The sequence below is a fragment of the Macrobrachium rosenbergii genome, chromosome 53 (genome assembly GCF_040412425.1).
Source record: "Macrobrachium rosenbergii isolate ZJJX-2024 chromosome 53, ASM4041242v1, whole genome shotgun sequence".
NCBI classification, from domain to species: Eukaryota; Metazoa; Arthropoda; class Malacostraca; order Decapoda; family Palaemonidae; genus Macrobrachium; species Macrobrachium rosenbergii.
Genome location: NC_089793.1, coordinates 16,462,824 through 16,480,757, shown reverse-complemented (window position 1 = coordinate 16,480,757; position 17,934 = coordinate 16,462,824). Strand labels below are relative to the sequence as shown.

The 17,934-nt window shown below is 37.8% G+C and overlaps 1 protein-coding gene across 1 annotated transcript in view; it reads right to left on the bottom strand.

Moving 5' to 3' along the window:
- LOC136834057 (mRNA-capping enzyme) overlaps window positions 1-17,934 on the bottom strand; it is a 289,989-nt gene that overhangs the window by 126,377 nt on the left and 145,678 nt on the right.

The following is a 17,934-nucleotide window of genomic DNA, read 5'->3' as shown; positions in this document are numbered from 1 at the left end:
GGGGGGAGGGGATGGGGATGAAGGATTGAGGTAGGGGGATTGATGGGGAGGAATCCCTTGAAATCAATCCGATCCATGGCACGACGTAACCTGCGGCCGGGATTGAATTAATGAAAAATTTTAACAGGTTGGATGTGATGGGATGACAGCGGGGAACAAACACGCATACCGATGACTGTTAGCTTAATTTGTTAGTATTGTTTATTAGGTTAAATATTCAATTTTACTAAATTTTTCGTTTTCTTCTGAGAAAAATAAAATTACTCTACTGAGCTCACACAACACTGATGTTCATATAATGTTTTTCCCCTTCTATTTTTTTCTATTTTTTTTTTTTCGCGTACAGGCATTAGGCCCGTTCATGCTAGCTTATGCTGATGGTCTCTTCGGCCTGTTTAAGCAAATGCTTCACATTATGAGAGAGAGAGAGAGAGAGAGAGAGAGAGAGAGAGAGAGAGCGGGCACATAAGCACCTACCACAAGCCACGTGGATATTCATCGAATTACCATAGGTTTTAAAGAGCTTATACAAGATTCACCACTTATGTCGATTGATTATTTCTGTCCCGTATCTTAGGAAGCCATGTAACACTGCTAAAGAATGTCCTGTCATGATATATTTCAGTTTCTACAAACATATAAGAAGCCAATGACTAAACACAAATACACACAAACTGGAAGAATAAATCGTTCGGCAACATTTCTAAGCAAATATTACCTTAAGGAAAAGTAATTTTCCAATATTCCCCTTAACTCGCTGTCGTCGTTAGATTTATCCAACGTATTTTCACAACCCTACTTCATCTGAATGGGAAATGTCACATCAAAACTTGAAACTATCATATACAGGTGATAGTTTACAGAAATTCATACTCTACCAACAAACCGAGTATTTGAAAAATTGAGGTCTGGTCCACAAATTGATAACCTCGAATATATATTATTAGTTATATACTATTAGTTCACTCCTCATTAAGAGGACGGTTGGCTTTAAAAAACGCTTCTACGGGAATGGCTCTGTTACTCGACACTATGCTTCACCTTAGTCACTTGTGACAAATAATTATACAGTATATACAGAGCTCTTTGGGCGTCTTTAAATTCCTGTTGAAAACCAAAAAGCATTACCCTCCTAGCGCACTGCACCGTCCATTGGAAAAATTATATATATGTATACATATATATTGGAAAATTATATATATATATATATATATATATATATATATATATATATATAATGCTAAAATGTCAAAGCACTACTTTCCAGTGGCATGTATTAAGATGATTACATAGTAACCTAATTATACCATATGCAAAAAAACAATGTTTTGTTTGTTGATACTCAGGGTATGGGTTACAGACGGTGTATCATTCAGGATAAGCATCATCAACGTAATCTTTAAATATGACCGTTATCACAACCAACGACATCCCTACTAACAGCGCAGTTACCGACGTCTACAAACGCTCCTGAGAAATACTTCATAAAACTCTGAAGGAAAATGTCGATTACAAGTTATAAATATTAATTATAACACTCCGGTATATATTTTTCACTCGTAAAAAGTTATTATGCACTAAATTTTGAAAAGAGGTGCGATAGTTTTCGTGGAAATTTGTCGTGAAAGCAACTATTATTCAAAGCGTAGAAAAATAATTTTTATTTTCTGATGGATGAATGCATACCGTTCGATGTTGCTGGTGTGGCATCTCTGTGGATTCTGATCTGCAAAGACACTCTATAACTTACACAAAGACAACAAACTGGTTTTCTCGTTTCACTATAAACGCAAAAGTTATTCAGAGTTGGTTTATCATCAGATAAGTATATCCAAATTCTGTTTAACTTACTACTATTAAATTAAAATTTATAACCTCAAATTTCTAATAAAAACAACGTACCGGACCTAATATAATACCGACGATGGTTTGCAAGTCAATATTTATTGTACTTTCCACGGAAGGATTATGAACGCATTTCTTGAAAAAAATAATAGTAATAACGCTCTCCGACGAATGTCCTTCACAAGTCGAAAAGATGAAACCCTTCGGCGACGTCTCTTTCAGGTTGGTCTTCTCATTCAAAATCTGCCTAATTCCGGACGGCGCCCGGCGACCGCAGAGGGAACCGCAACTGCCATCCTTTTATCGCTCTCCGACGGTCGATGCCAGCTTATCTGTAGTGCCCTCCGAGACATAAAACTCAAGAAGCCTAAATGAAGCTCCTTCAAAGGGATTCTAAGCCTATTCTTCAGGGAAAGACGTCCACATCACGACTTGAGGATAGCACACAGTCCCCAATAAAATGTTGGAATGAAATGTAAGCCCTTTCTACCAGCAAGACATAAGCACTACTCAACAACAATGTACAGTCACGTTCAAAACTTACGATACTCTCAATCTAGATTTTCGGACAAATTGTCAACATAGAAAGCAACATCTGGCAACTACGGCATGGGAGGGTGCCCAGGCAGCATAGTTGCTGAGGAGTCACTGATTTAAAGGGACACGTTATCTTTCTAATTATCGTAGTGGCTTACTTGTGATTTCGGGCTCTATGTTTTTACTTGAGAAAAAGTTAAAAAGTAAAAAGCAAAATAACAAAAGCAAAGCTTTGCGTTATTAATTATGTATAGTTTCACTATTCAAGCTCTCATTTTGAATTAAATCACATTACTAGGCCTATTGGTCCTTGACATTTGTTTGTATTAAGTTGTTCATTGTAGGCTTAATGCCTACTTACCTTACATATAATAAGTATTGATGCAAGTCTATTGTTATTTAACTGAATCATAAAGGATAAAAGGAATAGAAACAATAATTCACATAAAGATTTTAATGAATTATGAAACGTGAAATGCCCTAAGAAACTAAATATAAATTATATTTCATGCAATCACGCAAGAACACAACGGAAATATGAAGCATAAAAAATAGTCTCTCTTTCTCACAGTTAACAACAGTTCGTCAAATAATTTAATTTTCCTACTGTGTCTTACACATTATGATAGTGAATAAAAAGTAATAGTAAATTTATATTCCTTTGGTATAATATGAATTAATATTCCTTTGGTATAAAAGTAAATAAATTTCCCTTTTTTATAAAGATGAAATAATACATTATTAACCTATGACATAAATATGAATAACAAAAAATTAGTCTAATATTTAGTATGACCTCCATCATTGTCAATCACAGCTCTTAGTCTATTTGGCATTGAATCTACTAACCTTTGACAATAATTATTCATCCTCTTTTCGGTCTTAATGACTCCCACACAGATAGGCAGTGTTTGATCAGTGCAGGTTTGGTTTTTATTGTCCCAGTATCCCATTCCCTTACCATTTGTCCCCAAAGATTTTCTATCGGATTGAGGTCAGGAGATTTAGCTGGCCAGTCTATACGTATAACATTGTTCTGTTCAGCAAACCATTCGCTGACCACTTTCGAGTTATGAACAGAAGAGTTGTCCATTACAAGATAGACTGGCAAATGACCCGGTAGTAAAGTTTCCTCACTGATGGGATCAGGACTTCATCCAGAATTTCTACATATTGCTGTCCGGTTAAACGCTCGTCGATGGGAATCAGTTCCCTGGTCCACACGCAGCCATCCATCCCCATAATCCTGCAGAAATTCTTCCACTTCGCCGCGACGGTTGAATATTTTCTTTATTGAACCTAGAGATTGAGATACACAAAAAAATGTTATCGCAAAGTAAACGAAGAAAATATCAACGCTGAATATCACCAATAGTCTATTAATAAAAATGAGCAATAAGGAATTTACATTGATATTGAGATTGTTTTCTCACTCTCGATAGGTAATTCGTTAGAATTCCAATAGGCTTGAAATGTTATCCTGAAAGCAAAAAGAAAAGTTATATTTTAAGGAGCTTGTTGGTATTTAATCAGTGTAGTAAGGAACGTTCATGTTACACATAGGCCTAAGCCCACATGAAAACTATTGGTATTAATTACTTACCTTGCAGTTATTTAATCAATATAGTAAAAAAGTTCATGTTACACATAGGCCTAAGCCTACATGAAAACTATTGGTATTAATTACTTACCTTGTAGGTATTTAATCAGTGTAGTAAAGAAAGTTCATGATACACATAGGCCTAAGCCTACATGAAAACTATTGGTATTATTTACTTACCTTGTGTTATTAGGTCGCCATAGCAGTGGAGTATACCATGATCGTCGCTAGCAAAAGTCTTCTCATCACACCATATAACGTTATCCCAGAATCTGACTCAAACGGTAGATAGTGAAGAGCGAAAGCTACTCGTTGCTCTTGGTGATTTTGAGACAAGGAGGGTTTGATTGCCGGTCTGCGGTGATGAATTCCTTGGTTGTGTAATCTCCCTTCTCACCGTAACATTAGAGATTTGAAGACCTAATTCCTGATTCACTTTCGCAGCAGTTGTTATAGGCTGTGAGATAACTTTAGCAACGATCTGTTCATCCTGCTCTAGTAGTGCATCGGGGTCGACCTTTTCTAGGCTGATTCTGGAGGTTCTCTTCTTCGTTGAACCGTTTGATCCACCTGAATACTGTTGTCCCACTGATATTTAATTTGCGGCTAATTTCTATGGGGAGGATATTATTTTATGCAGTTCTATTATGACTCTCCGTATAGCTAATGAGGTTTCTTGTCTTTTGGCTCCAGGATTTATTTGAAGTCGCCCAAGATGCTCCATCATCACAACGTGAAGTCGGGTCAGCGAGAAGAAGGCTAAATACTGAGCAGGAGCACCACCACTGTGTCACGTGACAAGTTGCACATTGCTTTGGCGGCTTTTCAGGCGTGCCAACCTTTCGGAGTCAGGGTGCGAATTTTCTCGTGCTGTTATTGTTTCGGGAGATTGCGTGTGGTTGCCAGCCCTGATGTTATCGTTCACATTTCAGAATGTTTCGTTTTATTTCGTGTATAATATCCAGAAAGGCAAACTTTTGAGTAGTGAAGATTTTTATTTTATTTTATATTATGTATAGTATTAATATATGTACTGTGTTGCTCTTATAATTCAAAATAAGTTTATAAAAAAAATCAAAATAACTCTTTTCACTTGTGAACGATAATCAAAGTACACAGTATCGTCACTAATGAACGCGACTGTACATGACATTACCACAGAAATGATGATGATAAAGAAATGTGGTATAAAAATGACAGAAACGATGATCTGAACAATATCTTATGGACAAAAAATGCTAATACGAACAGTAAGAATTTGCACTACAACTGCTAAAAATAGGATGGTCACATTCTCCTTATTTTTCTATTACACAAACACATACAAAAACAGCGAAAATTTGCCCAACATAAAACCGAATTCCTCAGCCGTCCCCATGAAAATTCTCCTAAAAAAATACAAGGGAATAATGAAAAACGAAGACCCAGAGAGGAGAAGAAGATAAATATGAAGTTGTCAGGCGTCTGAAAGAGCAAGATTTCCCGATAGTCGCTTTAGGTGTTAGGGGGAAAGGGAAGATAAGGCAATTACTCGCCAGATAAGACATATTTTCCAGAGGCCCCTGGAAGACGAAATAGCTTCTTATCTCGCACGAAATCTAACACTCGAGAGTAACATTTAAAACACCTAACACTCGAGGGAGGTTAACACTTGAAAACAAGTAAAAACTGAGGGTAGTACGGAACCTACAGTATTTCACGGGCTATCATGCCAGAGAAGTCTAAATAAAAATATCAATCATTTATCGGTCATTCAGCTCCAGGTCCTGCAGAGGTCCTGGTGTTCTTTTTCCTATTTCCCTTGAGCCACTTTAATTCTTTCTCTGAAACATCGATTTCTGGGGTCTTAGCACTCGTGGCAGCGGGGCTGTTCACATGTTGTTCCTTCGACCAGTAAAGGAGATACTGCTATGTTTCCTTTAAAAACCAGTATGCCTATGTTGAATTGAATATAGAATTTAGGCCAAAGGCCAAGCACTGGGACCTATGAGGTCATTCAGCGCTGAAACGGAAACTGACAGTAAAAGCTTTGAAAGGGTTACAGGAGGAAAACCCCGCAGTTGCGCTATGAATCAATTGTTAGGAGAGGGTGGAAAGTAAGATGGAAGAAAGAGAATATGAAAGACGGTACAGTAAAAGGGGTTGCAGCTTGGAGCGAAAGGGGTTGCAGCTAAGGGTACGCTGCAAAGAACCTTAAGTAATGCCTACATTGCACCGTAGGAGGTGCAATGACAGTACTAACCCCCTACGGGGCCGTAGTATATATGCCTCTGTTGACCACTGCAGTAAATTCTGTTCCTGGATGCTAGTCTATTCCTGGATGTTAGTCTCTTGTTGTGGGTTGTGGCTGAAGTTGTAGCTGAAATATGGAGAGATGAGAGAGAGAGAGAGAGAGAGAGAGAGAGAGAGAGAGAGAGAGAGAGAGAGAGAGAGAGAGAGAGAGAGAGAAAGGGGGTAAGTAATCATATTAAAACGGAAGAGCGTCGAGGAAGCAATTTTCACTCTATCGGGATGAAACTATTAATCAGACACTTTATCATATATATATATATATATATTATATATATATATATATATATATATATATATATATATATATATATATATATATATATATATATATATATATATATATATATATATATATATATGTGTGTGTGTTTTTCTAATACTAAAATTTTTGCATGTAGCCAGAAGATGAGTCTCTCGAGTTTATTTTTACATTTTCCATGCACGTTTCTAAGAAGTATTGCATATCGAGATGCGCCGGTCTACAGCTGAAGACCTTTTGGAAATTATTATGAAATTCAAAATGTACCATATGCTTTTAAGATAACAAGAATGTTATCAATAATAAGTAATGGAATTAGCTTTCACACATACTACTAGTACTAGTGATAGAAAAACGTAGAAAGATACAATTACAAGCGTCAGTGTTAACCTGACGATTATTTTACTCCTAAACTATCACAGATGGGGATTCTAGCTACTCTTAACTTTTACAGATAATAGTGAGAAAGAGAGGAGGTGGATGATTGATGAGTGGACCGAATCCTTGACTTCTGATATATTGTCAATTTTTCCTCTCTCTTGATCTCTAGCTATCGACTAACAACCAAATGCTTAACGCACTGCTTAAGTCAGTAGAGGCATATTAATTTTTCAAGTTACTTTATTAGTCCTGTTCTGGGGTCGAAAGCCGGGTCTATTGCGTTGAGAGAGAGAGAGAGAGAGAGAGAGAGAGAGAGAGAGAGAGAGAGAGAGAGAGAGAGACGACCTGGATGCTAGAACAGACTGACATCGGATAGCCCTCGCTCGACAACGGAGCAAGCGACACTCAACGAGAGCGTTTTGGCCATCACTGCCACCAATGCGCCGACCATCTCTCGGGACGCTGACATGAAGTGGTTCCTACCTGTCCTCCAGACTGCCACTTCAACCACCAGCCGTAACCGGCAAAGCGGCTCAACGGACCACCAACGTCTCCTGCACAGAAGGCAGGAGTTTTACCCTGTAACCTCACCACCTGGCGAAGGAGTGAGACGGTGAGGTTCTCCTTGAGGGAGGGAGAGTGGGAGACCTTTCTCAGTTGCTTCTCACAACACATATGAATACCTAAAATGTGAGTAAGAAGGCCGATGATACATTATGTGGGTCACCAATTCTGTAAATCATTCATGGCCGAATTTTCACAAGAATAACTCTTAATTAAAAGAGTCGAAATCAAAATACACAAGTCACTGTCACTCATGTTCCTTCCCCTAAGTTAAGTATGCCTTAGTTTTACCAGACCACTGAGCTGATTAACAGCTCTCCTAGGGCTGGCCCGAAGGATTAGATTTATTTTACGTGGCTAAGAACCAATTGGTTACCTAGCAACGGGACCTACAGCTTATTGTGGAATCCGAACCACATCATAGAAAGAAATGAATTTCTATCACCAGAAATAAATTCCTCTTATTCTTCACTGGCCGGTCGGAGATTCGAACTCGCGGCCAGCAGAGTGCTAGGTGATAAAGGAACCCACTCTCCCAACGAGGAACTATAACAAGCTTTAAAAATGCCAAATGTAAAATTAGTATCGAATTCATCTTGCATAACGAATCACTTACAAGTTATTCCCAAGGAAAAGAGAATTAGAGATTAAAAGGTACTTGTGGCCTAATATTTGTGATCACGTCACTTGCGAAAGAGCGACATCAATATAAAATTCATTCGCCCATCCAAAGTACGTTGTAAAAAGACTCTGCTGCGAGATATAATCTCATGAACGAACAGCATATCAGGAATGAATAGTAAGCGTGGATCAAGAAAGGCGCGTGCGAGCCCGCATGTGTGGCTGACCATAGGCTATTACATTACAGCAAGGGATGTGTAGGACATGTCGAATACCCACCAACTAAACCACATAGGGACGTACACAGAAACACATCACCACACACTCTCGCTCTGTGTGTCCGTGTGTGAGAGATTAAGAATTTCGAACAACTATGAAACGTAGTTTTAGAAAGGAACCAAAAATTGTCATGAGATTAAAAGTATTATTGCCGCCATCTCTCTCTCTCTCTCTCTCTCTCTCTCTCTCTCTCTCTCTTGTGGCCTTATTTATTTATTTATCTATTTTTTAAACTGGCTATGAACCACTTACGATTAAAGTAATAAGAGATTAACCCATCGACCTTTCTACTAAGAACCGTTCCTATACAGTAAAATACACCACTATCATATGTTTAAATTTCATCTGAGTAAAACAAGCAGGAATTCACGATGAACTATTTGAACCCGTATCTTGTGACCTAACATTAAATTTTTTTATTGTATATTTAACTGCTCTTCAAGGATGAACACTCGGAGGGAGTCCTCGGACTACACAGACATACCTCGGCTAGCTTAGGAAATAACAATGTCTGTGGACCCCTTAGAGGGAGGAAATAAGGCCTGTATGGCGGATGACCCTCTTCCCTTGAGGCCAACAGCATCCATGTTCACTCCTATAGGATCCCAGAAAACAAAACAGCAGCACTCTCGTCGCCCTACGTGGTGTGATTTTATCAAATGGAGCAAATGACCAAGGGAATGGAGTCAGCAACCTCAAACGTTAACGTGCACTGTAAGAACAAAGTGTTTTATAAAATTTTATATATATATATATATATATATATATATATATATATATATATATATATATATATATATATATATATATATATATATATATATATATATATGTTCTCTCAGGACTTTCTAACTTCAGTCATTTCCTTCGTCTTACGATGTGTTTCTTTGTCTAATACCAGTGAACATGAGCTCTAAAGCCTTCAATGTTGTTAATGTGTTCACAAGTAGTAAAATACTTTTTAAAAATTATATGACGAGATTCTGGAGGAAGGAAACGCCGAAAATTCTATTATATACATGATAGGGGAGGGGTGGAAGGGGGATACAAAAAAATCACTCAATTCCTTCACACACCGAAACCGCACAATTCCAAAAACAAAACTCGAAAGAAAACCACAGTACGAAACAAAACACAAACTACCGAAAAAAATATCAAAGAAATAGCAGGGGAATGCATACATTAATAAGTAGTGGTTTTCTGTTCTGGAAACGTAGAATGAGCTAAGCTAATAAACAAAAACGAAAAACTGATTAATTAGCAGATGAAACTCAACTGGTCCAGCTACTTTAAAATGCAACAACAATTTCCATTCAGCGAAGAGCTAATCATCGAGAAACTCACATTCGCTATAAGGTCTCCATCTAATTATCAAGGTGTATAATTACTTACATTATCTATCCGATAAAACTCTCGAGTTTTAATTTGGTTTGCTTATTCTGGTCAACGCCAATTAAGTCCATCTCTCTCTCTCTCTCTCTCTCTCTCTCTCTCTCTCTCTCTCTCTCTCTCTCTCTCTCTCTCTCTCTCTCTCAAAAACTGGCTGATATAAATCATCACTAGCTTTAAGTTAAAACACATAAAGATTATATTAGTAATACACTTTACAACACGCGTGAACTAAAAAAAAAAAAAAAATTACTACAGGGCTGAAGGTCCCCCAAAACAAAGATCATGTGCCTCAGTTGCAAAGAATCAACAACTATCGTCACTGCAACAACACACACATACACATATCTATCTATCTATCTATCTATCTATATATATACATATATATATATATATATATATATATATATATATATATATATATATATATATATATATATATATATATATATATATATATCAGTCATTTAGCTTTACTAAATCACACTCATCAATGATGAAGGGCACGGGCTTAACAACAAAATCAAAAACACTGTTTATTCGCAGTGATTCATTTCTACACTACGATTGTGTATGTGTGTGTGTGTGTATATATATATATATATATATATATATATATATATATATATATATATATATATATATATATACATATATTTAAATATATCTATTTACAATAAATTGCCCAGTTAAACAACTGAAAGCAAACATTCACCGTTCTTCAAGTATAGTTGACAACATCGTTTATCCATAATAAATCTTATGTGAAAACTCTGGTGCAGTTAAAACAACCATTACAAGCAATCGTCACTGAAATCAAAGTTAACTACCAGCACTCTTGAACTACTTACTGAAGTTCTATGTTACAGTCTTCTTAGCTAAAGCACCTGTCGTCCTCTCAACTGAAAAAACCACGTTCGAGCCCCTGAATGGTGAGGAAAATAATGGCTTAGGCGTATTTCCCTAATCTAAACCTTAGTATTGAATTTAGGACTCCAGTGCTCGTCGACTGTTGTGGGTCGCATCTGAGAGAGAGAGAGAGAGAGAGAGAGAGAGAGAGAGAGAGAGAGAGAGAGAGAGAGAGACCTAATCTAAACCTTAATAATGAATTTAGGACTGTGCTGGTCGACTCTTGTGGGTCGCAGCTGAGAGAGAGAGAGAGAGAGAGAGACCTAATCTAAACCTTAATATTGAATCTAGGACTGTGCTGGTCGACTCTTGTGGGTCGCAGCTGAGAGAGAGAGAGAGAGAGAGAGAGAGAGAGAGAGAGAGAGAGAGAGAGAGAGAGAGAGAGACCTAATCTAAACCTTAATATTGAATCTAGGACTGTGCTGGTCGACTCTTGTGGGTCGCAGCTGAGAGAGAGAGAGAGAGAGAGAGAGTGGATATAGCACCCATTCTTGAATTTAATGCTATAAAGTCTACACTAGATCTATGGAAATACAAAAGTTGTGCAATGAACGCATAACTTCTCGTTTAGCCATCAAGAAGTCAGGCGTTAATTTTGAACTTCAGGTAAAATATACCCTAGGACCTTTTCTATTTTGCACTGACTACATTTTTCCTCGGGATCAGAACTATCACGCACATCTCCAAGGGCGCACGTTACACGAATACTCCGAATGTTTGATTTCTTTATTCCTTTGCCGATTATTTTAACTGGACATAAAACGTTAAGAGTTAAAACTTTCAGCAAAAAAGAATATGGCCGACGTTATTTTCTTACATAATCCCTAATGAAGTAACATTTCCCAGGGAATCTTTAGATCTAAAGGGCTACGTGAGCGAATGACAGTATGGGAAGAAATAGTTACCAATAGTTTTTAACCAAAGAAAACACCCTTAAAGATTTTTTCTAAAATAAAAAACTTATCAAACACATACCATCACATACAGTACGTTAGATGTACGTTTGTGTATCTATGTACGTATGTGTAAATCTCTCTCTCTCTCTCTCTCTCTCTCTCTCTCTCTCTCTCTCTCTCTCTCTCTCTCTCTCTCTCTCTATATATATATATATATATATATATATATATATATATATATATATATATATATATATATATATATATATATATATATATATATATATATATATATATATATGTATATATGAATTTTTTGTCACTTATAAACGCGCGACAAATATTACAAATATTACGCCACAAATGTCGTTTAATATTCAATTCACTATAACCCTGGAATAACTTGCACCAAAGGAGGATTATAATTCCTTGAATGTCGGTTATTCCCGCTGTATAGTGAATTGGAGATTAAACGATATTTGTGACTCAATACATGTATGTATGTATGTATGTATGTATGTATGTGTTGTGTATATGTATATATACACATGTACATAAATATGTATATATATACAGGTACATATACATACATATACAATAATGTATGTATGTATGTATGTATTATATATGACTGAGCTAAATTATTTTTATGCGAATATGGGAAGCCCAAACTCCACAAAAATGCAGCTAATGAGGCCGACCGCAGACTGAACAGGAGAAATAAAAAAAAATGTGGTACAATCTCGCCATAGCTATTATCACTAATTATAAGGTATGAACACTCGCCAGCTACTTAGTAAATGGCTCTTGATCATGGAAGTCGCGGACCGTCTATCAAACCTCTTAATCTCCTTTCTCTTTAACCTTTCTCATCTTTTTTCACCATTCTCAATTCTCCTTTAGTGATTAAACTATTTTTCATTGCAAAGTTAAATTAATGAACTTCTTTTCATCAAACAAGGTCTTTAAAAGCCGCAGCCTCGTCCAGGTAGAAATTAATTAGGGCGGATCACCTGTAGGTTATTTGATAAGACTTGAGAGAACAGGTTCGTTTCAACATCAAGAGCTTAGCACAGTCTCCGACAGGTTCCACTCAACGCAGAAATTAAGACCGCCATTTACATACGCAATCAAGGTATTGTCAATCAGTGCATAAGGTACAAAACCAAGAGGTAAACACCGTTCATAGTACAATGCTCTTCGGAGTAAATGGCTTCTTCAGACGTTTGAACATTCAGACATTTGAACACAACAGGAGGTATGGTATCATTTACAGATTGTAAAACAAACGTTTCAATTGTTAATTTGAATATATTTATGGTGGTTAATTACCATGAACATTAGTTTTTCTACTACTACTACTACATTACTACTACAGCTGGATCTGCTAATAAGCACATACACACACACATACAGACAAGCTGAATAACCTGATATTTTTATTCATAAACCATCAAGATAACTTTCCTCTAAGCGTTGAAATCCCTGTTTTATTCCGGTAACCAAGAATGGAGTAAGCGTGCGTAAGTATGTCTGAGAGCGTGCGTGCGCTTTTGTTTAGGGTAAGGGCGAACCTTCCCCTTAGAAGGGAGGAAGCCCTTGTTAGTAGTACTGGAGAGTGCCACTTGTCTGTTTCTCTCAGGACGGTCGAGTGACAGCTTACAAACACCAAGACAATCGCTTAATTTACTGCTGCCTCAGCGTCGACGTCGAAACTGATGTTGAATTGCCGCGGCGTGTAAGGAAATACCTAATCAGTCTGTTGCTGGGGTCTTTAAGACGCCACCAAATGAGTAGTCTGATGGCAACGCTGAATGGAATCTGCTTTTCGGTCTATATAACTGGCAATTACCCATTTTTTCCCCCCTTCGTCCACTATCACACAACTTCCAAGCCCTCTGTAGTCTTTCCACGATGTAAATTTATATTCAAACGAACTTCTTTTTTTATGGTAGTTTGTTTAAGGAACATTTCGTCAGCATTAGTACGCCATAAGTATATCAATTTCAAATCCCCCTACGATACAACAATGGAACTCAGGTAATATGAATATTTCAAAATGTATTAAAAAAAAAACTTGCCTAAACCGAGAAGAATCGAAATAACGATTGTGAGGTAATGAACTATTTATGTAAATATAATCACAGCAAAAGATGTAACATATAATAGGCTTTTCTCTTCATCAAAACTTTGGAGACATTTCGAAGTCAACCTCGCCTGGATAATGGGTTAGAGAGAGGGGAGAGAGAGAGAGAGAGAGAGAGAGAGAGAGAGAGAGAGTCAGCATACTACCTCAGAGGAAGCCTGGCCGGACTAGATGCAAACAACGATAACATGATGACGATGGAAGAGAACATGAGAAGAGGATGAGTTTGCCAGTTCGATGAGAACAAAGAAGGGAAAAATCAGCTTCTCCTATAACAGAAAAGAGATTGTCGGTGATACCGGGTTTGCTTGCGATAAAAAAAATTCCACAATGCATTAATGTATAGCCTTTATACTATCGAAGATTCTCACAAACATGCAAATGCACACACAGACGCACACGTCAAGAGTGGCGATGACAGCAATATATAGCTGAATCACTAACAAGAAAATATCACTCACTGCTAAACATGAGCTCTTATGTCATATACATGAAACACTAGAAAACTGACCAGTCAGCCAGGGCACAGCTGAAGGGCATATTGTAAAGAATCTGTGACTTTGAACCTTACCAAATGTCCTTAGTTCGAGGTGAAAATTATATTTTATTATACTGGCTGTTGTAACAACCATGCGACTGATAGTCTTGGGTTACAATTCTTACGAAATGCTCCCCAAACTTACGATAAATGCGTACGTACGAAAACTCAACTCTTATTCCCTTTTTTGACGACGCAGTGACTTCGGTCCACTGACTAAATGAAGCTACCCTGACCTCAGTATTACAGCTATTAACCAAACGCATATGAAATGATGTACTTGTCTTAACGCTACTCTTATTTTCCCATGTTCAACGGAACAGAATCATACAAATTATTATTTTTTAGACTCACTTCGGATCGGCTATAAAATCGCTATTTCATACGTAACCTATCCTGGTCCTAATATCTCTCCCTTCTTACGAATTGGCAAGATTTTATAATAAATTTCGGGCCATTTTAATTATGATTTTTTTGTAAGTGTACGTACCAATATATCAATAGAAACACCGACCTACCGAGGTCAGTAGCACAACTGCGATGAAATTTCCTTCAACAAGCAAAATGATCTTTGGGCGATCGAAAGTCGGCATAATCATTTGACCTGGACAAAAGACGAGTATGAAGAACAAGGAAAGCTATGCAGGATTACAGTACATTTCCTTTTCGGTAATTCAAATTCTTTAGGGGAAAACTTTACTCCATTTACAATCTTCTTTCGGAAAACCACTTCCGCCACAACTTAACATCACTTAACCCCGTCTTAATCAACTTCCGTTAGTCAAGCATCGCCCCCCCCCCCGGCCCCTACACTGACCACAGGCTATTCTCTCGAGACCTCAAAGAATAACCTCAAGACGTCAGTTTCCCCCCCATTTATAATAAGCCTACTCTCTTCATCCCGAAACGACATGGAGCCACGTCCGGTAAGGGTAGGCCTAGAGAGAAAGGTCGAGACTATAACACGACGATGCTGGGCTCATACGTTATCAGCTGTCATGGCCTAGCTGACACTACAAAAGGGCGCCACGCGGCCAACCTGCTGAAAATGCCCGCCAAATTTACATGAAAATTGCGCGCCTTATGTTCAGTGTCATTTTGGCGGGAAACAATATGGCGATACGTCAACTCCTCCAATCTCGCCTGAATGGGACGCCACAAGAGGATCCAAGAATAATATATATCTCTCACCTATACACTTGAGAACACCGCTTGATATTTTCTTCACCCAATCTCTCTCTCTCTCTCTCTCTCTCTCCAATACAGTTGAGAACGAACACCGTTTGATAATTTTTTCAACCTCCCCTCTCTCTCTCTCTCTCTCTCTCTCTCTCTCTCTCTCTCTCTCTCTCTCTCTCTCTCTCTCTCTCTCTCTCTCTCATTTTCTTTTCTTCTTGAACTGAAGCATTAATTTTTAGTGTCCAAGAAAGTTAAATCTATAGTACTACAGATCGCAAATCGGCCTCTAAGGGCTCCCTGTCACCTTCGTCAGCGCATGACTGGAGAAAATATAATTTCTAACGCCGTTTTAAAATACTCTTCTCAATGTGACATGATTATTTCATGTCTTCCCCTGCGAAATATGGAAATTTCAAAAGCTCTTCACTGTTCTCCCCATTCCATGTTTCAAAGCACGAGGAAGATATGCTATTGTTAAAGAGGAAATCCCTTAGAACCATAATGAAAATCTCGTTCACTCTGTCCGTCCGCACGTCTGAACCCTCTGACTGAAGGTATACCAAAATGTGAAAGTAAAATATTCATGCTATTTACATTTGAACTTACCCACACTTTCGCATTACTGTACAGGATGGCTGACAAGTAATGATCCGATTATAAAAAGTGTTAAAAGATGAACTGAATGTGGAATCGATGAATGACAATAGAGAAGCCTAATGTTAGGGGGGATGAAATAAGCTTGGGCTAGGTGAAATGGATGTTATTATCATTTGCAGTCATTAAAGGAGCACTTCAAAATGGCTTTGCCGACCTGGTGAAATAAAATCCGTTGTATAACTCTCAAATACTGAAAATGAAATTGCGAGTTCTTGACTCGGATCAACAACCATTATCAAAAATGCATATCAGCATTCTCAGAATCTCCAAAATCTCCAAAGGGTATCTTAAACATTTAACAATACTATAATCATTACTATTGGTACTGCCCACTCAGGGTGCACTTTTGATTACAGTCCGTTAGTCCGAAGGCCCGATAGTCCGAAGGCCCGATAGTCCGAAGGTCCGATAGTCGTTTGGTATTTTTATCACTGGTTAGAATTTTGCCGTATTAGCTATGGAGGGTGGGGGCTGATTACAGTCCGTCGGACTATCGGGCCTTCTGACTTTCGGACTATCGGGCCTGCTGACTTTCGGACTATCGGACCTTCGGACTATCGGGCCTTCGGACTACAGGGCGGTCACCGCACTTTATCATCGCTGCTTACATAATTCTTATTTTATCTCTCTAGACCCTGATCTGGAATAACTGCGTAGACTTCGAAAATATAAGCGTCGAAATTGATAACACAATAGGACCATGATACAGAAAAAGTTTCGAGTCACAACCGTCACTGCAGCGTGCATCCTCGCACCCCCACTTCCCCCAGAGAGAGAGAGAGAGAGAGAGAGAGAGAGAGAGAGAGAGAGAGAGAGAGAGACCTTATCCAACAAGATGCCAGTGCATGGATTGCTGTTAAGTTTTTGTTCAACGTATCGGTCATAGTCACCAAACGTTTGGGAATAAAGCGACCATACGATGAACCCGTAACGTCTCGTTCTTCTAATGGCTTTTCAAACGGTTTCTACTGAAACCCTTGAAACTTCGAACAAGAAGTATAGTGGTTATTTCCCCCTTTTAAATTTGGTAAGGGGGAAAAATCAGTTCAGGGTCACCTACTTCCTTTTCATGTAGTAGTCAGAGCTGATCTCATTTCCCCACCTGACCAGGGTTCGAAAACTGCCAAATGAAATGATCACTCTTTCTTTTCACTTTACTATTCAGATTTTCAATGATTTCAGCTGAAGTTTAGTATAAAAATATATCACAACAATGTAACTAAGAGTCAACTGCGAGGCAGCTGCATCACGAATATGTTAAAGGTAGAACAAATACCGTAGAAAAATGCCGACACCCGGGGTAGATTTTTTGTCTAGGACATATATCAGTAAAATAAATATGTCTGTGGAGATGTTGAACTTGTAAATTTTGACATTTTCTTTAGTTGTTTTTATTATTATTATTATTATTATTATTATTATTATTATTATTATTATTATTACATAACTGCTACCCTCAATCCTATGATACAAGCAGAGAATCATTACTTACTTAACAACTCTTCATACAGTACAATTTTCATAAGAAAACAACCCGCCAGGAGAACACACGAGTAAATTCGTAATATTAAATGCAGCTATATATTTGAAGATTTGCTGCCCGCTGACTGCAAAGCCAGCAAACTTCTGACTCACAATGACGGATCATACGTTCGACCCCCGAACCAAAGGAGGAAGGGAACGATATGGAAGCGAAGCATTTCACTGAAAAAAAAAAAAATAAATAAATAAAAAAAAAAAAAATGTAGCTGAGGCATACTTTTTTTTTTACTGATATATGTCCTAAGAAAAAAATCTACCCAAGGTGTTGACATTTTTCTACGGTATTTGTTCTACCTTTAA